The sequence below is a fragment of the Panthera leo genome, chromosome D2 (assembly GCF_018350215.1).
Source record: "Panthera leo isolate Ple1 chromosome D2, P.leo_Ple1_pat1.1, whole genome shotgun sequence".
Lineage (NCBI taxonomy): Eukaryota > Metazoa > Chordata > Mammalia > Carnivora > Felidae > Panthera > Panthera leo.
In genome coordinates, this window is record NC_056689.1 from 9,527,432 (window position 1) to 9,551,194 (window position 23,763).

The following is a 23,763-nucleotide window of genomic DNA, read 5'->3' on the forward strand; positions in this document are numbered from 1 at the left end:
TGCTTTAGGAAAGATACACTTCTTGAACATTTATTATGTGGTGAATGCTTTGCTAAATCTTACTCCATGTTGTTTCATTTTGTCCCCTCAAATCACTTTTCAAGGCACCTTCTTCAGTTTAAACACAAGGACACAGGGCCTTAGAGAGCTTCATTTGCCCAGGACCTTGTAATGGTCCTGGACTATAGCAAAATTCGGACTGGAATCCAGATATGACCGGAACTGCCACTTTTTTTCAAGAACAAAGTGGTGGGTTGGGTCTACCTCCAATGGTGTGGTGGGGATGGAACCAGCATTGAATGACGGCACACCAAACCCAGTGAAAAAACAAGAGTATATTAAAAGGAGTGCAGGATGCCAAGAAAAACACTCTAATTCACACTGTCAACTCCAATAATGTCGTCTCAATAAACAGATTCCAATTTTAAGGCCCTTCTACTTGGACACAAAGCTCCTGGTCTAATATGAAGCATTTGTAAATTTTGTTTTGTTTTGTTTTCCTGGCACTTAGCTGCTTTCAAAGAAAAAAAATGCATGCAATTTTTTCCCTCCAGAACTTTCTCTCTGACCTTCCTTCTCTCTGTCCCCAAATTCTTAGAATATTGTAAGGAAATATATCTAGAAACTAACTTAGCAAACTACTTTTACTTAATCTTTTCCTTCCACATCTTTTTTGTTTTGTATAAAGATTCTTAACACTTTTTCCAAAATAATATTTTCAATATTGGGCAGTCATGAAATCTTCTTGTTTAATCTCTAAAATATATTGCCAGCCTTATCTAACTTACAAGTCATCCTAAAAAATCAAATGGAAATCATTTAGTGAATATTTTAAAATACTAATTAATGTTAATCTGGTGATGAAAATGATTGCATGCATACATACTCATAAACTAGATTCTAATTAAACATAATTTGTAAAATGTGGAAAACCAGAAAAAAGTCACTTATATACCTGTGCCCCAAGACCCAACACAACCACAAAAATAGATCCTCTCTCCGTTTTTAATGACCATATTTTTACGTACATAATTTTTGTGATCTGCTTTTTCTTTACTTATTCATTATTGTTATGTGGGCCATTTCCATGGTGTTAAACAACATTACTAACATCCTTCTAAAAGGCCCCTTAGAACCACTGGTACCTAGTCACTCCCCCTGTCTAGATGAACATTTAGATGATTCCAGTCTTCTCCTACTTTAAATACGCTGAAATTTGGATGCACACTGCTCTCACCATACTTTATTATATTTCACTAGAATGGTCCATTCAGACTTACACATTGCCAGGCTGTTTTTTCAAGGGATTGCACCATTTATACTCTCATTGGTAATGCATGAGTGAGCTCATTTTACTGCACATTGACAGTCACTGAAAATGTCTTAAAATTTTGTGTCTAGTCTGCAAAGGAAAAGTTAGGTCATAATGACTTTAATTTATATTTCTCTGATTGCTGTTTAAGATGTAGTATTTTTGTTCTTGTTTAGATGTGTTGACTACTCTTCAGCAAATGGCTGGCTATCCACATTGATCACTAATCTGTGAGCTGTCCACTAATTTCCTAACAGTTTAACTGATATTATATACTAAATACAGTTTCCTTTTATTTTGCTACAAGTTACATTCACAGCTTAATCAGCTCCAAATGTGATTTCTTATTTTGCATAAAGGTTATAAATATGAAAGCATTCAATTCTATTTGCCTTTGTTATTTTTTTCTGTCTTCAAGGCTTAGAGAGTGTTTGCCACTTAAGATGTTTGGTAATTAACTCAAATTTTTTTTTTTTAATGGATCAGTACCCTGTAGTTGGCTGTTTTACATTCCTCCCCCCACTGGACTGTTTCTGGCAGGCTCTTTCTTTCATCTCTGAGTTCCCCAGCGTCTAGTAGATAAAACCCCATATTTCCTGGTTTTATAGATGGATGAATGGATGGATGGATGGACAAGGATGGTAATAACACCGGCTAATGTAATTTGACTTCTTAAGCACTGTTTCAATCATGTTTATAAATACTAACTCCACGATGCATTAAAGTTTCTAGTCTTAACCACACTTATATAACAGTTTTAGAAAGAAACTGAAATCCACCTCTAAGAGCCTGCTCTTCTAATGAAGGGCCATTAGAGAATACTTGTCAAACTTCTACCTCCACCCTGTGTCTTGGATGATGGCCGCACTGTCCACTAGCAACTATAAAATAAAGGTGTGTGCAAAGTGCCACAGCTTCTGTTGTGAATGCATTTTCTCACACTTAAAGCTCAGATGCTTTAGTCTTAGAAACATGTCTGTCATATGGATGATCGCACTCCACTGAGTTTCCGGCATCTTCTTTCCTTCATCAGTAGAAAGAAAATAATGCCGTCTCCTTCATGAGGTTGCTATGGAGAGTAAATGGGACGGTACTTAAGGCAATGCCAGGCACCTGGAAGAACTCCATAACACTTAGCCATTATCATCAACATCATTGTCAGATCAGCTAGCATTACCCAGGTTGTCACTCCTTCTCCTCTGCCAAGCTAGACAAATTTCTGAAAAATAATTATTTCATGACTATGCAGTTCAACTTCCCCAACTTTCACATGCTCTCCAACACTGCAATCCGATTTCCATTTGTGAAGGCACTGCCTCCAGTGTCCATCATCTCCTTACTGCTAAATCTGCTGGTCTGCTGCACAAAACGAATCACTGATCGCCCTTAACCTTCCAAACCTTCTGTCCTCCCTCTCACTAATGCCAGAGACCTCAGTACCACTCTCGTTCTTTCTCTTTCCACCTGCCCCTACAGGTAAATAATCATCAAACAAATATCCATCAAATCCAATCCTTCCATCTTGGCGAGCTTCCCTTCCTTCCTTTCTCTCAGCTCCCATCACTCCTAGAGGCCACTGGGAAATATGCAATATTCTCTGCTCTCTTTGATCTGTGTTTTTCTCCAAGAAAAAAAAGTATACATATATATACGTATACATATATACGTATACATATATACATACGTATATATATATATATATATATATACGTATATACGTATATATGTATACGTATATATATGTATATATATATTCAGAGTTATAATTCTAATTGCATCATCCAATTGACTTTTTCCCTCAAATTCTCTGAAATCAACTAAATTGAAAACACTCCAGGTCTTCTATGATCTAGTTTCAATCTCCTTTTCCAGTCTTCCATTTTTCCTTTCCCGTCTGTTCCTCACCCCTGACCTCTCTCCTTGACAAAGTTCTTTTCCACCCACCTTTCAAATCCCGGCTCCTACAGCAGGGCCTCTAATGAAGTCTCTCTTTTGTATTCTTTCCAGCACAAATTAAGTGCCTTATCTTTTATAAATCCTTAGTAATTTTTATACTCCTCAATTAATCTAAAACATTATTTTTATTTCAGTTGTATATAAAATGCCTGTCTCTCCTATCATATTGTAAAATTCCTTGTTTATCTTTGTGGGACCCATTGTACCCAGGAGAGAGAGAGAGAGAGAGAGAGGAAATTGACCGAGTGTCATTTAACTCTTTTAGATCTTATTTTCTTCTTTTTTTTAAAAAAGAGACAACAATTTGATACACATAGAGAGCAACCAAGTGGGGTAAGAAAATAACGGGCTTTCGTATTTTCATTCGTACATACAAAGTGTGTGACTCTTGAGGAAGACCCATGACCAGCCTGAGGAAACTTTACTCATCAGTAAAGCAAGAATACTCATAAATAGCTTGAAGGATTCTCCTAAGAACTGGAGAAAACATAGGACATGCCTCGTGTGATGCCTGGCTCTTAGTATTCAAGGTCACAATTGCAATTATTAAAAGCAAATTCCACACAAGCTATTTTTTGGTAGGCATTACATAACACAATAAGTGGAGGAGGGTTTTGAAAACTATAAAATATAGAACACATATGTCCCACAAGAGAGCTCAAGTAATAGGACAGGAAGACCTCCACAAAGGTTTAATTGAACCTTCCTTTAGTCTCTCCCAAATTCTCTGTGATGACTGAAGCTTCTTTCACTCAAGCAATTTTGCATGTATCTAGCCTCTGAGGAGTCAAAATATTACAATGACTAATGCTCAAACAAAGAAAAATATTTTTCTTCACATTTTTCACTTTCTAAGCATTTCTTCAGATTCTTCACTAAAGTAAGTACTTTCTAAAAAAATACTCTGGATTTATTATAGGCAGCTTTCAACGTGACAGTCACCTTAAACAGCCGGAAAAATCTTATCCTAACAGCAGGTTTTCTTCTCAGACACGATGATATGATCTTTGCAATTCCAATTCCATTTGTGCTTACATAACTGCAGTCCATCGGCAATTTTTTCCCCAGAGTTGATGTTCTCATAATTATTTGTTTAGAAAAACCGATATCAATTTTATGTTCGTAGCACTACAAAATCAGCTTTCTTTAGTAAACTGCAGAAGACTTCAGTACGAGATATTCACTTTAACGCCATATTAGGATACATGACTCGTGACAAATTATACAATCATCAGATTATTCCTCAAATACAGGACTATTCCATAAATGACTTAAATCCTCTCTGAACACCAAAAACCGCAAGTCACACATGGGGGTGGAATAATACTGTAAATTCATTCTAAAATATCTTTATAAGTGACAGCAATGACCTCAGGCTTTTGTAATTCACTATTAAATGAAATAAAATAAGCTGTGTTATATCACAGTAAATTAACCACATAAAACCATCAAGAAGTAATACTCTGTACAATCAAATGAAAATGTTAAAGATCGGTGGGTCAATTGAAATTGATAGTTTTATCCTTATTTGTAAATACACTTTTGAGAACCTCAGACTCGACAAAACCATAGCCCAAGGATTTGTGCATAATAACAACACATATACCTATTGCCAGGGAAAAAAGGCAACTAACACACAGAACTCACCAGGGAAAGAAACGACACAGGTTCTAAGTATAAAAAAAAGTATTCTGATTTTCTCTTCCCATGCCTGCTGGCCGTGGGAGAAAGTTTAAGTCTCTGCCACTTCTGGTCCCTTTCTAAACTAAAAAAATAAAACCTGTTGTAGGTTAAATTAACTTTAAAAAGTTCCCTGCTTCTATTTTTTCTTTTCCTTCTTCTGTAATCAGAGCAAAAGCCAACAGTGAGAGTAGGCTGTTAGGGCCATCTTACAGGGTCCGAGCCACATTCCCCATTTCTGCTCAAGTTACCCCTGACGGGTAAAGAAATACAACCGGTGTGTGCCCCACACATTTGTTTCCAAGACAGTTCATAATCTCTCAACCTGAAAAATTCGTTAACCTCAAGAACACAAAAAGAAAAAACAAATGTCTCTATCCATGCATTCATCGAGAACTAGCATTACTTGTTTTTAATGCTAAATATAATCTGAGACAACTTGATATTCAACCTCTGCTAGCTGAAAGGAAGGACCGGAGACAACATACTTATATGCCCTTTGGCGATTAATATACAGGCTGTCTCCTTCTAGGTATACAGTAAAATTCAAATAGAATTTTTATGCTAAGAAAAATGATCTATCTGTAATTTTCTTAACTTCTTAATTTCTGTTAAAAACATTTATTTGTTATCAAGGATTTTAAGATTCTTCATCTGTACATGGCAACAGGCAGCAAGAGTTCAACTAATGAGAAGTGTATGAATTCTTAAACATACAAGCAGCTTTCGAAACAAATTGGTCATGGCACAATCTGAAGAAGAATTGTTTGACTGAAAATTATTAGCTGCAACTGTGAAAAATAAACAAAAGCTTTAACCACCTGGGAAAGCCTTCCCCTAGTTTCTCGGAAGGACTTATTTGAAAGGACCCTCACTGGGGCAGCAGGGTGGCTCGGCTGAGTGTCCGACTTTGGCTCAGGTCATGATTTCCCGGTTCATGAGTTCAAGCCCCACGTCGGGCTGTGTGCGGACAGTGCAGAGCTCACTTGGGATTCTCTCTCTCCCTCTCTCTGCCCCTCCCCCACGCTCTCTCGCGATGTCTCTCAAACTATATAAAGAAACTTAAAAAAAAAAAAAAAGACACAGAAAGTCATGCAATTTGCTCCAATTAGGTAACAGTTGTGTTTTTGTTTGCTTTTCTGTTTTGACTTACGTTTTTTAAAAATTTTTTAATGTTTTTATTTATTTTTGAGACAGAGAGAGACAGAGCATGAGCAGGGGAAGGGCAGAGAGAGGGGGAGACACAGAATCTGAAGCGGGCTCCGGGCTCTGAGCTGTCAGCACACAGCCCGACACGGGGCTCAAACTCACAGAGTGTGAGATCATGACCTGAGCTGAAGTCGGACGCTGCACCAACTCAGCCACCCAGGCGCCCCTGTTTTGTCTTACTTTTGCTTACCTTGCCCAAGAGCCAACAGCTCTAATGTGAACTTTTCCAGTTATAAATGTTCTTTCACCTTTTGTTCCCATTTTGGATCTATTCATCAGCAATTGATGACACATGCTTAAAATAATAATCAATACTTCTGGAAAACTGTGTGAAGCCTTCCACCAGTGAAGAACCATTATCAGGAGAGTTTACTTTGCTTATTTTTCTGTTTCTGGCCTCAATCTGCCGGTTTACGAATTTAACTGTTGACACTAGGAGTACTAAGCAGCCAAAAGACTATCAAAGAAAAACACCATCCAGAGTAACGTCTGCCTCACAAGTGAACAGTAAATGCAAATTCGACCGCCCAGGGGAGGCTGAGCTGTTTATGGAGTTGAACCACAAAGATCTGAGCTAGTATCACAGATTTCCAGGCAAGGATTAAGGGATTATTTAATTAGGTACAATTCTGGGGCCATTAATTAGTGTGCCATGTTAGCACTCCTGTAAAGGATACATTTGTTAATTGGCTGAAGAGCAACAGGGCGTTGAGACCTGTTCTCTGACAAAAAATAATAGTCAAGAAATACTGCTATTGATGAGGAGATAGGAATATTCTGAGCGATGGAGCTAAACATCGCTTTGATGATGAATACGCCTTATATTTCTCCACCGTCCAAACTGGAACTGAACCCCCGAGTATAGAGTTAGCCATGTGCTTAACGTTAGTATTGCTCGTAAACAGAATACATACATCGTATGAGGTCAGCAGTTCAGCTTCCTAGTTGGATTTTCTGATCTTCTGCCCTTTTTCTTTTCTTTGTGACTCACTTTCAAGAACTACTTTCTAGGGGCACCTGGGTGGCTCAATCGGTTAAGCATCTGACTTCGGCTCAGGTCATGATCTGTAGTTTGTGAGTTCAGGCTCTATGGCGGGCTCTTTGTTGACAGCTCAGCATTAAAGTAATTTTTTAAAGAACTACCTTCTACACTTTACACTCAATGTCTAAACCCACCGGGTTCCTAGCCCTGAAGTGAGGTCTTTTAAACTTCCTGATATCACCTTCTTGCCCATTATTTCCTAAAATCGAACAGGCTGATGCCACGCCCTAGTGAAAGGTACAAGGACTGACTTCTGCTCCCTACAGAATGTTCTCCACGCAGATGGCCCCACTCTGTGTCCTAGACACAAGCAGTCTGTACCATTCAGTACAAAGACCCAGGCACAGTGACACTGAAATGACCACAACAGATCATAATAAACTCATGAAGCCCAAATTTTCAGGAGTTTTAACAACCTGTGTTCTTTCCAAGATCAACTTTTTGTAGTGTGTTGACTACCTTCTCCATTATTCTAAGAAAAACTGACAATAATTAGAATTTGTCCAACAAGCCCTTTCTTACCCTTCTTTGGACCCTATTTCGAATTCTCCGTTTCACTGCCCTTACAGGTGTTCAGTGTCCTCTGGCTGCTCCCAGTGCGGTCGGAAGCTGACTGTAGCCTCCCATCAGCTACCGTCCTCACAAGTACCAAAGATGCTAATATTAGTTCTCTCTCCCCAATACTCTTTACTCTTTCCCATGAATGACTAAATAGAAAAGCTGTGAAGTGCTATTATTACTATTATTATCAACATCAGCAGAGCCATTCATGTTCATGTCACAGAAGACAACCACAACCTTGACCTGGCCACCTAGGAAATCCCAGGACTTCCAGTGCAATGTAAACCCAAGGAGCATGTTTCGAACTTGTACTTGTACTAACTAGTGGCCTTCAGTGGAAATGCTAATTCAACCAGGGAAATGTGCCTTTTCAGTAACTGCCATTAACCTATGTGAACCTATCAATTTTCACACTACGTTTGCCAGGAGAAGGTACTGCTGTTTAAGAACCTGGGTATTCAACTAGGCTCGATTTACACAACTATCTGTTGGGGGAGGGGGCGGGTCACTATGTTCATCAGAGCCAGGGTTACACTTTGATTTTGTATGGAACATTCTTTGCTTCCAAGTCTCTAAGTTACATCAGTTTGGTTTTCTATTCTTTGATGACTGGGGCACATTTGTGCAACCTTTTGCTTAGATAATATCAAAATTCTGAAACAGGTTTCAGAAGCACATCACTACTGAAAAATACTGTATAACAACTATTTTTTTCTTAGATCGCATACTTAATCAGAAAGCCTCAAGGTTCTTTAGAAGAGATTTGTAACTTACAAAAGTAAACATCATCTCTCCTAATGCAGAGGTCTCTTAAAGCTTTTGTGGCTTAGGAAAACTTCTCGAATCTCAAATATTGAGTCACTATTGTGACTGACACAATAGTTCTACCAAATTTATTGTAATGACAGATTTACTGTAATCCACGTCATATAGACAATATACAAGAAGGAGATTATGTAACAAGCTTTGGTGTATAAAAGTAAAACACAGAAACAGACTGTACCAGAGTCAACATGCCAAGATGTGGCAGCAGAATGCCGTGTTTAGCTTGGCCAAATTGAAGCAGAATCTTGTCCTTTATTAGTTAGCTTATAAAGTGCGACTCCATTTTTAAGTTGCATATGGGTTTGAAGTCACATACAGAATTAGCCTTACTTGAATGTGTCTCTGTGTGTTTACGTGTGTGTCGAAAATCGGCACCATTTATAGATAACTTCTGTAAAAGTTTCACATCTCAAGACTTTGGCTACAGTTGCTGAAAACATACCTTCCTTACCTATTAAGAAAATACCCTGGGGACCTGGTGTGGGGGCCACAGAGAAACATGACATCCCCGGTGCTATGTGTGCTCTGAGAACAGCTCATATGATCTCTTGGGGAGATGGGACTGGTCAGGACCAAGTTTCTGGGAGCTGGAACAGAAGCCAAGGCAATGAATATCAGGGGTGGGGTGACCACGGGTATACTCTGTGGCCATGCAACTACCACATACCTAGGATTGTCTGGGCTTAGGACTGTAGTAGATAAATCCCACACTGCCTCTGCCCATGGGGCTGGGGCCTCTCCATTGCTACCCGACTCCATTCTTGGTAGCCTAAGGCTGAGGGCATTTGAGCCTTTCTGCTGCCGAGAATCGGAGTCTTTAACTGGGCTGAGCTGGGGAAAGTCAGGATAGTTTGCTGCTGCTGTGTGGCACCCTAAATTTGAGGTCACCCTAGTGTGCCCCTAAGATCCAGAGCACTGACACAGAGTCCAAGGTCCTGACGTCTGGTAGACCTAACATCAGTGTTGGGTAATGTTGGCTAAGCACTTGACCTCTCTGAGTCTCAGTTTCTATCCTTTAATGGAGTTAGTCTGCCTTGGGTTGTGAGGCATGAGTGAGTCCCCATAATATTTAAAATTGACATTAAATACAAACAAGAAATTCGTTTTTTATTGTCCCCATTGCTTGCAGGTACTCTGCTATGTTAAAACATTATTTATATACAAAACCTTTGCTCCATTTTGTACATTTCTGTGCCTCCCCTCTTTAAAAAAAATAGGCTCCACTTATCTACATCCTATCAATGCTTTCAGGCTGAGGTCTTTGTTGATGCCAAATCAAGAGTTGGGAAAAGAAACATAATTGTTGGTATCTGCCCTAGTGACTTGTCTCTGAACAATTGTTTGCCATTTCATTCATTCAGTAAACTTGTATTAAACTCTTAAAAAAAAAAGAAAAAAAATACCCTGGGGTGGAAATAAGTGTAAATGTACTTAAGATACCATATCGTGAAATATGTTTTGTTCTATTTTAAAATGTAACGTCTCTGCCCCTCCCCCGTTCATGCTCTGTCTCTCTCTGTCCCAAAAATAAATAAACGTTGAAAAAAAAAATTTTTTTAAAAAATAAAATGTAACGTGCATTTGCCGAAGAAGAAATGCAATGAGCAAGAAGTCATTAATGAACTTTAAGGTCTATTAGAGTTAGAACTTCCAGTTCTCTCCATGTGACCTTCACCCTGTGATTCTTCCAGTCCCCATTTCAATTAGCCCAAGGAAGATCTCAGCCCCACACTAGGCAAAACATTAAGAACATTAGGAAGACCTTAAAATTTTGCTAATATTGGGGTACGTGGGTGGCTCAGTCGGTTAAATGTTCAACTCTTGATTTCAGCTCAAGTCATGATCTCACAGTTCATGAGTTCAAGCCCCACATTGGGCTCTGCACACTGACAGTGGGGAGCCTGCTTGGGATTCTCTCTCTCTCCCTCTCTCTCTGCCCCTCCCCTGCTTGCACACTCTCTCTCTCTCTCAAAATAAGTAAACTTAAAAAAATTTGCTGACATTATTTAAACTGCTTCTAGCTTTCATTTAAACAGATAATCTTTATTCTTTTAGTACCAGCTAGACTCTCGATGGTCTCTGGTTTCAGATTTCCTTTCCAGATTCCCTGAGTTGTTTGGTGAACCTTTGGGATTATTTTGTCAATTTTCATCTTCTGCCATTGCTATGGGGTGCACAGGTCCAGTAAGAAAAGCTCTACCTGCCTGGGGTTCCCCAAGGCCATTAAGGGGAGCAGACAGAGCAGAATCCCACAGCAGAGACTGTGATGTGACTTCAATGCTCTAAAAGGGGCGTGACCAAGCATTAGCAATTACTTAACTGGAAGAGAGATAAAAATTTTCCTTACCCACTAGATTGTAAACTGTGTGAGGCCACTTATTAAAAAAACAAAAGAGTTTATATGTGAGATATGTTGTGTCTAGCGAGTCATTCATGTGTGGTTCTGGAACTGGAAATCCCATGAGAGGTCACTTCATTGGGGCATCCTTCATGATAAGGTCAAACATAAAAAGGGCAGGCAAAGGCCTAACTCCCAATAAAGATGGAATAATAGCAACACTCAAGGCAAAGTTTAATCTGGGAGAGGTACTGGGGTGGGGGAAACAAACGAGTCATACAGATAAAACCCTGCATTGCTACTAAAATTAATATGTTTGCCCTAGAAAAAGTAACTGTGTATCACTCTGAGGTTTCTCAGTAGGAAGCCTTTCAAGGCAGAAAGTTACAAAGTAACAGCATCCAGAAAAGGTATCTGAGCACAATTAATGAATGTGAGAGCCATTCATAAAGCTCTCCCACTTTTGATCAAAATAAGGGCAAGTGACTAACCCCTGGCTGGTTCCGACAGGTTGGGGAGATGGATGAACAAAAGCAGCAGTGGATGCAAAGGAACAAACAAATCTGTGTTATCTCGGGATTGCACACACCACGGTCAATGCCATGGGCAGAGGCTGCCCACGGTCAATGCCAACAGGCAGAGGCATCCTGCCGGTTCATCTCGTAATGGTCTAGTGAGAACAGCACTGGAAGCACAGCTCGGTTTACTGGGAGGAGAACAGGCTCGCGTCGTGCAGTCCTTGCCCCAGAATGCTGGGGACCGACTGTACATCGAGACCTCCGACTTCCATGTGGCTTGTGTCCTCAATCTCTCCAGGTTAGAAATGCCCTGACCCGCCAAGCTATTTGAGATTAATGTGTTTCCAAACTGTTGGGCAATGTCAAAAAAACAAAAAACAAAAAACAACAACAAAACTCCTCCTAACCAACCTCCCTGCCTTTCAGAATACTAAGCTAAAATAGCCAAGAATTCTCTTTCTTTCTTATATGCCCATGAGCATACACATAACACGTGCATACACAGATTCATTTTTTAAAAATTTGTCAAATATTATTATTTACGGTATCTTTCGAAATTATTTTTTAAAAATACCACATATCTAAGGGCTCCTGGCTGGCTCACTCGGTAGAGCATGTGACTCGATCTTGGGGTTGTGAGTTTGAGCCCCATGCTCTCGAGTAAAGAGATTACTTAAAAATAAAATCGTTAAAAATATACCACATCTCGTTAATTCTCAACAGAGAAGTGTGATCTTCTGAACCAGGCCTTGCATAAAGCCCTCTGCAGTGCAAACTATCACAGGATGGAAATGTTGAAAAATAAAGGCATAAAATGCTTTTTAGGAGAATCAAAGGTCCATCTGAGCTCAAAATTAAATCTCCGTAGTCTATAAACATGGTGGAATTCATTACTTTTAAACATTATCTGTCAAACATGGAAAGCACTGAACACATTTTTTACAGTATGGACACTTACTAAAAATAAATAAGAAACTTCTAAATGCCTAGCCTACCTTAGGTATTAATTGGTAGGAAAGTTGCAGATACATTCATTCACTTACTCACTATTTCTTTGGGATAATACCAAGTGGTGATCACACCAATAATAGTGAGAAAAACTTTTATTGCACCCTTAAAAGCACTGAGCATTATTAACTAGTATTTTTATTTCTAAAAAATTAATTGGGCAACTGTTCATATAATTTTTGCTACTCCCAGTTTTATGAAACATTTAACATTTATTAACAGGAAAGAAATGGGAACAATACTGTCTTCCACAGGCAGTAGAGTCCTATAATGAAGTCCTAAAGCAACAAAGAGCATGAAAGAAAACAAAACAAAACAAAGCAAACAAACAAACACTAAGAAATTTGCTTCCCTTTCCACAGACTGATGGATAGCATTCTCAAATTCCCAACCAAAATACCCATTATTGTTTCCTTTCAAAACGATTCCAATCCCATAATTTAATCTGTGTATCCTTCCATCCTCCCTTCTTTCTCTGTTCTCTTTCCTTCTCTTCCAATACCAGGCAAATATTATACGCTAGAATCGAAATCCGTATGTGCAGCGATTTCTATTTTGTTCACTGATGTGTTACAAGCACTTAGCGCCTAGCATATAGTAGGTGTTCAGTAAGTATCTGTTGCATTGAACTGGATATGCTGGGACAAGAGCAGTAAATCAGACCCAGTTCCTGCTCTCAAGGAAGTCACTCTATAGCTGAGGAAACAGACAAGAAGATCATATAAACCATGTGTTACATGGTAAATTATAGCAGGCACTGCGCAAAACGTTCTTGGAATGCAGAAGGGCATTCTATTTCTATATAGTAATTCTATTTCTATATAGATGGAGTAGTCCTATGAAATATCCAAGTGAAGATGATGTTTATCTTAAGTTAGGAGACAGAAGCAGGAATTAGCTACACAAACAAGGCAGGAAAGGGCCTTCCAGGTAGAAGAAATAGGGCACATAAAGGAATGAATTATGAGACCACAGGGCACTGCCTGCCCAACTAAGGAGAGGCTTGTGTAGAGGTAAGAGAAGTAAAGTTATCAGGCGTCAAGGCTCAAGTGTAACTCATGGAAACCACCGAAGAATTTCAAACAAAGAAGCAATTTGATCAGATTGTGATCTTCGAAAGCCAGTTTTGAGGGTGGGGAGGAGGAAATGTGCGAAGACTGAAGGGCTAACGTCTAAGTGAGGATGAATTACATTTGTTTAGGCCAGAGTGTGGTGGGTAGAGGGGATGAAGGAGGGGACAGAGACGGATAAATAATTGTTGAATTAATAGAAAGACCAAGAATCCTATCCTAAGAAGCCCCAGTATTGGAAAATAAAAGAGCCTATAAACTTGGCTGAGAAAGTGATAATCGAATATTAACAGACTTACTATCTTTGGGTAGGAAAATGCATTTGACTGAATTTGACAGTTTCTCTTCAGTTCTGAAGTACCAGAGAAGACTGAATCTTCTCTCTAGATTATTAAATAATACCATGCTTGGTTTTCATACATTCTATTTTCAAACATATCTTGTTGTTTATCACATCACAGTTTTCACAGGATGAACATCAAAATCAACTTTTCAAAGGAAACAGCGCAGACGTCCCAGCACAGCACTTACAGGTGACGTACCGTGGGGTCAGCATAAGTAATCCCCAATTAGTCCACTTGTGCAAAGACAGCTGTCCCCACAGTCTACCTACAGAGCATCTTCCCCACTCACTCTTCATATAGCAAACAGCAGCCACACAGCAGCAGCTCATTAGGTAAGATTAAACAAAAGTGAAACCCAGGTGACTAAGGAGGAGGATTAATATATTTCGATAAAAATACAGAGTCTGAATGTCATGTCAAATTATATGTGCACAGACCAGCTAATGGAATGCCCCTGAGACGTTACCACCCAATAAAAGATGCTCCCAGGAATTTCCCAGGAGGTAACAAAACTGCTTATGAAAACTGAGTAGGTAATCGCCAAACAGACACTTCCAGATGGGATTCTGAATTGGAACATGTCGTTTATCTGTCTCCCCTCCCCCCCTTGACAGTCAACCTCTATAAGCCATCTTGGGGTGGCACATTCCCCATGCACAACTCCTGTGATAGCCACATTCTTCAAGGATGAGGGAGATGGTTACAGAGAAGGAGTGTCGAGGGTTACAGAGAAACGCGTGCTCTCCCTTACAGCGGGGGCTTGCTGGATTTTTATAACTGCTCACAGTACAGTTTTTAGCACTCTAGCAGACTGACCCAAAGCAGCGACTTCCTGACTCTTGGGGGAAAGTCTCTAGACCCAGTAAAATCAAAATGGAAGTCGTTCAGGACTAGAGTCCCATCTCAAAAATCCCTAAAATGGAGGGAGGGGGGTCTCTTGTTGGCAAAGTTTCTTCAAAGGATGCCAAACAGTGTTCTCCACCTCTCTGTATCTCTCACAGTACTTACTAAGCACTAAATAAATGAAATGAATCACTCAAGTGGTAACCAACACTATCCTTGACTGTAAATTACAGAGCGTGGCAAAGGCAGGGAACTTCAGGCAATTTACACTGACAGTCAGTCTTCTCTTCAAAAGCCAGGGCCTGACCTTGAACTCTGTCTGGGTTTATTTTGCTCCAACCTAAGTCCACATGTAGTAACTTTGAGGGATAATATTTATTTCCCTGTTGGTAAAGAGACTATTGTGTCATGCAGAGCCACTGAACCTTGTTAATTTCATTATTTGGCATGCCCGGTTATAACCTCAGGCATTTTAATTGCTATTTTATAGCCCTTAAAAATCCTTTTCCTGAAAATGAAAATCAGTGAAGCAGATTTGATAATCTGTGGAGGGTTGATAGAACAAAAAACTGTTGTGTGATCCTTATGTTCCTTATAAATTTATTTCAGAGGGAAAATTAACTAGGTTGCATAGATTTATTATGTAAATTAATCTTTCTCCTTCTGTATCCCAGAGCATTTTATAGGCATAGTAGGTACCTATCAATATGTCGTGCACCAGTGAATAAATGAGTTAATTTCATTAGATTTTTCAATATGGAAGGATTATGAAGGTCACATTCTATCATTCATAGTGAAAGTCTGGCACAGTAGTACAATGTGTGGTTCAGAGGGATTGGTTTAAAAGCAGTTTCGGGGGCAGCTGGCTGGCTCAATCAGTAGAACATATGACTCTTGATCTTGGGGACATGGGTTCAACAAGTCCCATGTTGGGTGTAGAGATTACAAATAAATGGGGATTACAATAAATAAATAAATAAATAAATAAATAAATAAATAAATAAATAAAACAAAGAAACAAGAAGCTCTAAGGTCAACTAAAGTTAACAGATGTTATGATTTTCAATATGCTGAAAATACTTTTCTATTATTCACTTAATATTAGAAGTAACAAAGATATTCTTAGCTGTTATCTTTCTCTCAGGCTCTGAAAACTCTTATATTACAAAAAATCTACTTATAGAGAAATCAATATACCAGGCAACGTGTCAAGCAAAAAAAAATGTTAACAGAAAACCAAAACAGCAAACAGTAAAACTCCTATCAGCCATTTGATATATGTATTTGGGGAAGTGTGTGTGTGTGTGTGTGTGTGTGTGTGTGTACATGTTTACCTGTGTGTATGTTTATATCTGGGGAATTAAAAAACAGTATGATTTTAGGTATGAAAATTGTGTCCTGTTTTTTTTTTCTTTTTTTAAGCAGACTCCATGCCCAGCACAGAGCCCAACACAGGGCTTGAACTCATGACCCTGAGATCAAGACCTGAGCTGAGATCAAGAGTCTGACACTTAACCAACGGAACCACCCAGATGCCCCTAAAAATTATTATTTTTTTAATTGAATCTACTCTCTACATCATGTCATCAGGGAAATGTAAATTCAAACAATAATGAGATATCTACCATCACATACTGATTATAATGGGCAAAACCCAGTACAATGACAACACCAAATGCTGACAAAGGTGTGGAGCAATAGGGACTCTTGTTCACGGCTGGTACGAACACAATATGGTGCAGCCGCTTGGAAAGACAGCTTGGTGGTTTCTTACAAAATGAAGGATACTCTTCCCTCTTACCCACCTCCATGGGATTTTCCCAAAAGAGCTAAAAATTTATTTCCTCACGAAGATGTGGATGTTTATAACCGCTTTGGTCATAATTGTCAAAATCTGGAAGCAACCAAGTTGTCCTTCAGTAGCTGAATGAATCAGTGAGCTGTGGTCCACCCACACATGGAATATTATTCAACAATAAAAATAAATGAGTTATTAGAGCACGAAACGACATGGGAGAAACTTAAATGCATATTATTAAGTGAAAGAAGTCAACCTGAAGTGGATAAGTACTATACGATTCCATCTCTAGGACATTCTAGAAAAGGCAAAATCATGGAGAGAGTAAAAAGACCAGTGGTTTCCAGGAGTTGGGGGCATGACAAGGGGTGAATGGATAGAGCACATAGGGTATGATACTATAATGATGGATACATGTAATCTTTATTTGTCCAAATACATACAATACACAGTAAACACCAAGAGTGAACCATAATATAAACTATGGACTGGGTGCTAATGATGTGTCAATGTCACATCAGCTATAACAAATGTACCCCCCTCTGGTGGGTCCATGTTGATCATGGGGGAGATTATGCATATTTGGGGGCAAGGGGATATATGGGAAATCTCTGATCTTTCTCCCCACTTTTGCTGTTAACTTACAACTGCTCTAAAAAAAAGTCTTAATTTTAAAACATTGAGTCTCCCATGTTTAATGCTTAGCCAGTTATCTATAGTAATATTTTCCAAAAATTCAGCTAAACATGGTTTTCTTCTGATTATTTTGGCCAATGAGTGGAAAAAAATCCAGCAGTCACATGAAAATCATACCTGCTGATTTATAAACGCTGAACTCATCTTAAACAGATGCATTTAGGGGTAGTTTGTGAGAGTCTGTGAAACTTACATGTATTTTAGGCATTTATTTACTTAATTTAGAATCAAAAGTGAAAAGTTAAAAGATGTGTTAAGTTATGGGTTTTACTTATTTTTATAAAGTGCAAAATATTTACAGGACTGTCTGGGTGTTTATTTACTTGATCAAGTGGTTTTATACCATTTGAGCACATGTTTTATTTAATTTCAATGAAAGGTTTAATAGGTTAAGAAGTATGAAGAAGGCAGAACCCATGTGTAGGTAGCTCGGGAAAACATAAAGGAATTACCATTGAGATGTTACAGGAGAAAAACTCATGATAATGAAGATGAACAGAAAATAGTGACAGAAGGGGAAAAATAATTAAATGCAAAGAGAAGAAAAATGCAATCAGACTAGCCAGATAAAAACACCAGATATGAAAAAATCAACACATTGTCAGAAGTGTAAAAGAGCAAAGCACAGAAAATATGTGCCATCCACTTGAGTTCTGCAGTGTAAAATCACAGGGCAAGAGTGAAACACATTAAGTAAGCATTGGTATATAACAATCACATCCTAGTTTTATAGCATATGTTACACTGGGTATGAGCCGGTCACAGCTAGCCTTTTGATCTAGTTTGAAGCACTGTAGCAGATGGTAATTGGACTGAAATAAATCACAGATAATGACTTAAGAGTCACGTATTAAAACCTGGGGCACCTGGCTGGCTCAGTTGATTAAGCATCCAACTTCGGCTCAGGTCATGATCTCACAGCTCCTGAGTTCAAGTCCCGCATTGGGCTCTATGCTGACAGCTCATAGCCTGAAACTTGCTTCAGATTCTTTGTCTCCCTCTCTCTGACTCTTCCATGCTCATTCTCTCTCTCTCTCTCTCTCTCTCTCTCTCTCTCTCATTCTCTCTCTCAAAAATAAATAAACATTAAAAAAAAGAATCATGTATTAAAATTTACTCACTAGATTTAATCATTTAATCCAGTTTAATAAGTATCTGTCCTTGCGTTCAGGGATGAAGGGTTTCAAGTCCTTTTGTTAACTTCCCTCTTACACAGAGCTACCACCGTTAAGCATTCTGCAGGCCTACACACACAAACCACTAGGTTTTACTTAGTTTAGGGAGTTGTTAGGTACTAAAGATACTGAAAATGTATTCATTCAAAGGCAAACTTAAGAAATAGTAATATCAACGTGCCTTAAATTGCATCAAGATCCATAACAATGTTTCTGCTCTTGGACCTAGTAATTTGATTTCAGAAAATCCAAAAAAAAAAAAAATTCCTAACAACCCAAAACTCAGTGGGTAAAGTTCTGGGTTCAAAAACCTCATTATAATATATATTTGTAAGAGTGAAAAACGTGAAAAAAAAAAAAAAACCAGTAACAGGACAACAACTAAGAATACCATCTTGTATCTTTCAAATAGGCTATCTTTCTGCCACTAAAAATGACGACTAGAAGTGAGGTGGAGAATCCCCATTATATAAAGCTGACCCAGGAAGCAGTTAATCCATAACTGTGTATACAGTAAGTAGAAAAAGGACGTAACACAACGATCTAGAAAGAAATTTCTCAAAGTGATAAAGATGGTTATGTTGGCATGTTAAAAACTGCTGTTGTAGTTGTGCTGTTAACAGATTTATATTTTGTAACAGGAAAAATAAACTTAAAACAAATAGTGAAAATGTTACTTTGGCTAATCCTTTGGTGAGATGTCGAACAATACAAAATGAGGACTTTTCCTTACCGAGTATTCTTATGACTAAATCTGGTAGCATCTCTCCAAGTTTTCCTTTGCTCCATTCAACATACATTTATGGAACGTTTGCTCTGTATTGTGCTGTTCCCTATATGCATTTCACTCACACCTCCAAGGGCCAGTCTCCTGACATTTCATACTAAATACAAGGACTTTTGCCTTTCTTCTTTAACGTGTTCTATGTAACGATTTCTGACTCCCTGTCAATTCACAACCAGGTCATATTTTGTATTCTGAAATACCACTGCAGACTGTGCCAGAGACAAGAACTACTAATCACTTGTGCGAAATAGTCTACTGCCATTTCTGAAATGGAAAACACTGTGTCTGCCACTCCAGGACGCGTGTCAGACTCCAGGGGGTTTCGGAAAGCGGCAGGCCCCTCCTGTCTTGCTGCTGGCAGTTACCACTGCCTTCCTTTCTTGCACAGCATCCTGGTGCACCAAAGTTAATCATTACCCATCTTCCCTCACGCATCTTTCAGAGCGTATGCTTGGAGAGACAGGGGCACAGGTGGCACAGGTACAGTCCCACTCTTAAGGGACTCTCCATCCTCTTCATGTTTGATGCAAGAACCACGGTGCCGAATTTTACAAATATGTTCCTGTGGCCGCCACCAATTTCATAACCTCGTTTGTGCACATCACAATGTGAAGTCACAAGAGTCACCAAGGACCCTCAGTGACTAATTTGGTGGACACTCTCTGGAGTTTTGTTATTAGATTTTTCTCCTGTATATGACAGTGTTGATGGTTTCCTCCTCCTTGCAACGTTCTCCTTCCTTCCAGCAAAACCACCCCACCCGTCCCCTTCGGTTTCCATCTAGCCCTTGATGCCCTTACTCAGGCTCCTCCTCCTTACCTGTCTTTTCATGTTGGTGCTTCTCAAGGCTCTGTCTTGCCCCAGCCTCTTCAGATGACCTCACCTGTTGTCTTCCACTCACCATTCCAAGTCCACAATCTCATTATACCTTTCCCTATCCTGCTCTGTGCCCAAGGAAGATGACCTCTAAAGAGCCTCAAAGCATTTCCTTGCCCTTTGGTTTCACTGTGGATTTGGCCAATGGAAGACCAGAGGTCAGAGAGTGGGAAGGGAGAGAGGTCATAATATGTATTCCCCAGCCTGTTGTCCTGCTGGGCCAAGTCTGGTAAGGGCCAAATTCCTCTACTGAAGGCTATAAATACTATTAGGCATTTCTCTCCTACAGCCATATCTACAGCTTTCGCTTCTACTTGTCCATGTTCTGGTAAGTGCTCCTTCCCTCTGGCTCTCCAGACCTAATGTGGACAATGGCTCTATTCTGTTGCTGGTCCCAGTGTGTTTTATCAATCCAGTTGGCTTCCTTAAGCCTTCCCATAACCTCCATGAACCATCTTATCATTGAATTCCCCTTAATTACCCCATTTGCACATGACCTCTGTTTCTTGTTGGGATCTTGACTAATACCCCATCTTATTCTCATTCAGCTTGGACTGCCGCCACAGGGCAATGACTTTAAATCACTATCACCCATCTCTTTCCAATCTCCAAGTATATAGTTCAAAGCACCTTCCAGGTATTCTAAAATAACTTCAGATTAACACACCCTAAATTAAATCCATCTCCTTCAAGGACCTCTGCCTGCCCTACCCACATCTCCCTTCAAGCCATTGCTCTCCCTGCAATTCTCATTTTGGGGACAGACAACCATCCACCTGCCTGCATAATCTGGAAAACTGGCAATTATCTCATTCTCTCTGGCCTTTTATCAAGTATTTTTCGTTGTATCTCCTACGTAGTTCTTAAGTCTCTTACTTCTCTGCAACTGCATGGCTTCCACTTCAGTTCAGATTCCATCCTCAATATATTGTACAGGAATCCCTGTCGTCTCTCACCAACTAGGTTGGGATCAATTTGAGGAAAAAGACCCTCGTTTGCTAGAGTCTCCAGTAAATAAATGCATTGCTTGAGTGAGTGAATGAGTGAGGTGCAAACTGAACATGAGAATAACAAAATTTCGCTTTTCCCATAGGCCTTAGAAATAGTCCCGAACCATTTCAATCTGTATGTGCCCGTGCGTGCTCACACACACACGCACACACAGCACACATGTGTTTCAGAATTAATGCAATCCATGAATCATAATTTTTTTTTGTTTTTTTTTTTTTGTGTGTGCGTTTTGGATTCAAAGCAGTGGTGTGCTAGAAAGTAATTCACAATCAGCTTTCTGAGGGAAAAGGCCAAAGCTCTGATCTGTAGCACTTGCAGTTTCCGTGCTGACAATACGGCCATCACTGCCAATTTCAAGCTACCAAGGCAACATCAGTAAATAGGAGCCAGCAGACAGGGCTCTCCTGAGCTGCAACGAGCTGGTCTAGCATACACTGAGAGGCGCGTCTGACACAGGGAAGGTTAGATTCCCCAACTCATCAGAGATTTCCGAAAGAACACAATTGCATGGAATGAGTGTTTGAAGATTCTACATGAACAATCATGTGAATTAACAGTCACTTGCCAGGGAAATAATAAAAATAACACATACGGTTAGGGATATCATCAGAATCTGATCATCATTTGACCAGATTTAAATGATCATCATTCAAATTAAACAAAATTTAATTTCGTTTCATGGAAAACTCCCCTCCTTTGTTTTCTTCAGTTTATTTTAACTTGATCGAATAAGCATTTACCACGTGCCTGTATTTTGTGGGTCTCTGTTCCAGTGGGAGGAACCAAATCTGAAAAAGCAGCACTCTGTCCACACTACTGATCGAGGAGAATGCCTTACTGCTTGAGAGCTGTGATGTTTCTACCCGGTGGAAAGATGAGTAAAAGCTGCTATTTCTAACTGGGAAGACCCACAAAGTGGTCTCGGGAGAACAGGCTTGAGTTGCACTTGGGTAAGAAAAATTACAATAAACTGAGAGACAGAGCAAAGGGAGACTGAGGTTAGCAAGGGTACATGGTTTTGTTTGTGGCACACACAGTAGGCACACAATAAGTATTTACTGAGTGAATGGATGAATATGTAAACGACTCACCTAACAAAAGATTGAGGGAATGAAGGAAAGGTAAAGGCAGAGATGTGACAGGTCATTTGGTTTGGGTTTGACCCATTGGACCTAAGGTTTCAGCTTGCAGCACCTGTCTCAGTATTACCTATTCAACCTTAATTCCTGTTACTCCTAGATCACTTGTAGTGACGTTACTAATCCCTCCTTATCCCAAGGTACATCTATCCTAAGTGCGGTCTCTATCAGAAGCACTCGTGGCCAAGCCTCCAAGGGAGTGCAACAGCCCTCCAGGCCCTCAACCAGAATCCACTCTGGCCCTTCCCCACAGTATCACCCAGGCCGCAGGCAGAGTCAGCTCTTCGAAATGCCAAAGTGAAAGTCTGATGATTTCTGCCATTCCTTCACTGCTCACGCAAGATTAAGACTTCTCAGCGGTTTGGGCTGTTCTTACAACAAAGTCAAAGCTCCTTAATGTGGCTCACAAGGTCTATCTGATATGGTCCCCACTGCCTTCTTCAGGCCAACACCTTCCCCCCGCCACCGACCCCCTTGTACCGGCCCACAGCCTTCTTTCAGACCATCATGTTGTGTATGCAACACTCCTCTTCGTAGGAGTCCTCTCCCTTCCTCCTGTCACCACACGGCACCTAACACTCTGTCCTCTGCGACTAGGTCAGACGCTTAGAGCTCCATGTACCTTTCCTTTGCGGAATTCATCCCAGCTACAAATGTCTACTTACTGTCATGACTGTTTGATTAATGCCCATCTCTCCCACTAGTCTGTATGTTCCACAGGGAGAAGCTGTATCTGCTTTTACTCAGGGGCTTGGCACCAAAAAGCTGCTTAATAGATGTTTGTTGAATGAATGAATGAAATGGCATGCTCATTTCAATCTCCGCATCTTTAAAGATTGTTCCCATTCTTCTCTTTTTTTATTTTTTTGATGTTTATTTTGATGTTTATTTAATGTTTATTTTATTTATTTATTTAATGTTTATTTAGTTGCAGAGCATGAGCGGGAAAGGGGTAGAGAGAGAAGGAGACACAGAATCCAAAGCAGGCTCCAGGCTCCCCCAAGCTGTCAGCACAGAGCCTGACTTGGGGCTTGAACCGCGAGATCGTGACCTGAGCAAAGTCGTATGTTTAACCAACTGAGGCACCCAGGCGCCCCAAGATTGTTCCCCTTCCTGAAGAGACTTCACCCATCCCCACCACCATGAACAAAATCCCGCCATGAACAAAAATCGAGTATTTCCTTCATGCCCAGCTCAAACCTGTTATTTAATTCAACAAATATTCATTAATGAATTCTCATGTTCTGAGTCCTGTGTTACAAGGACACAGACTATGCGGTTACATGAGATCTTATCAGCTCCCCTGAGGAATGCCTATTCTACCCAGCAGGATCCCCCACCAATTGTCAGACTATGTGTAAGTGCACTAATATAGGTGTGGTTGAAATCTGTGGATACATGGTGGAGAAATAGGTCGACAGTCTCTGGATATTCAATATGGTTTCACAAAGAAAGAGGCATTGGGTCTGAAGTTACAAAGCTTTCTTCTTGAATGTTTTTCTATTTCTTAGGGGAAAAAAATCACAATAATATATGTAATTTTTAAACCTACTACTTACAGGGGTGCCTGGGTGG

General features: G+C 39.8%; 1 protein-coding gene and 1 long non-coding RNA gene across 3 annotated transcripts in view; one reads left to right on the top strand and one right to left on the bottom strand.

Moving 5' to 3' along the window:
- CHRM3 (cholinergic receptor muscarinic 3) overlaps positions 1–23,763 on the bottom strand; it is a 518,468-nt gene that overhangs the window by 464,162 nt on the left and 30,543 nt on the right. The window lies entirely within an intron of this gene.
- On the top strand, positions 12,237–22,216 carry LOC122201685. 2 transcript variants are annotated; one of them, XR_006194296.1, is made up of 4 exons: positions 12,237–13,625; positions 13,981–14,195; positions 18,788–18,888; positions 21,823–22,216. It is a non-coding gene; the product is annotated as an uncharacterized LOC122201685 (long non-coding RNA). The 2 variants fall into 2 exon arrangements; XR_006194295.1 differs by having other exon boundaries at positions 13,981–14,052.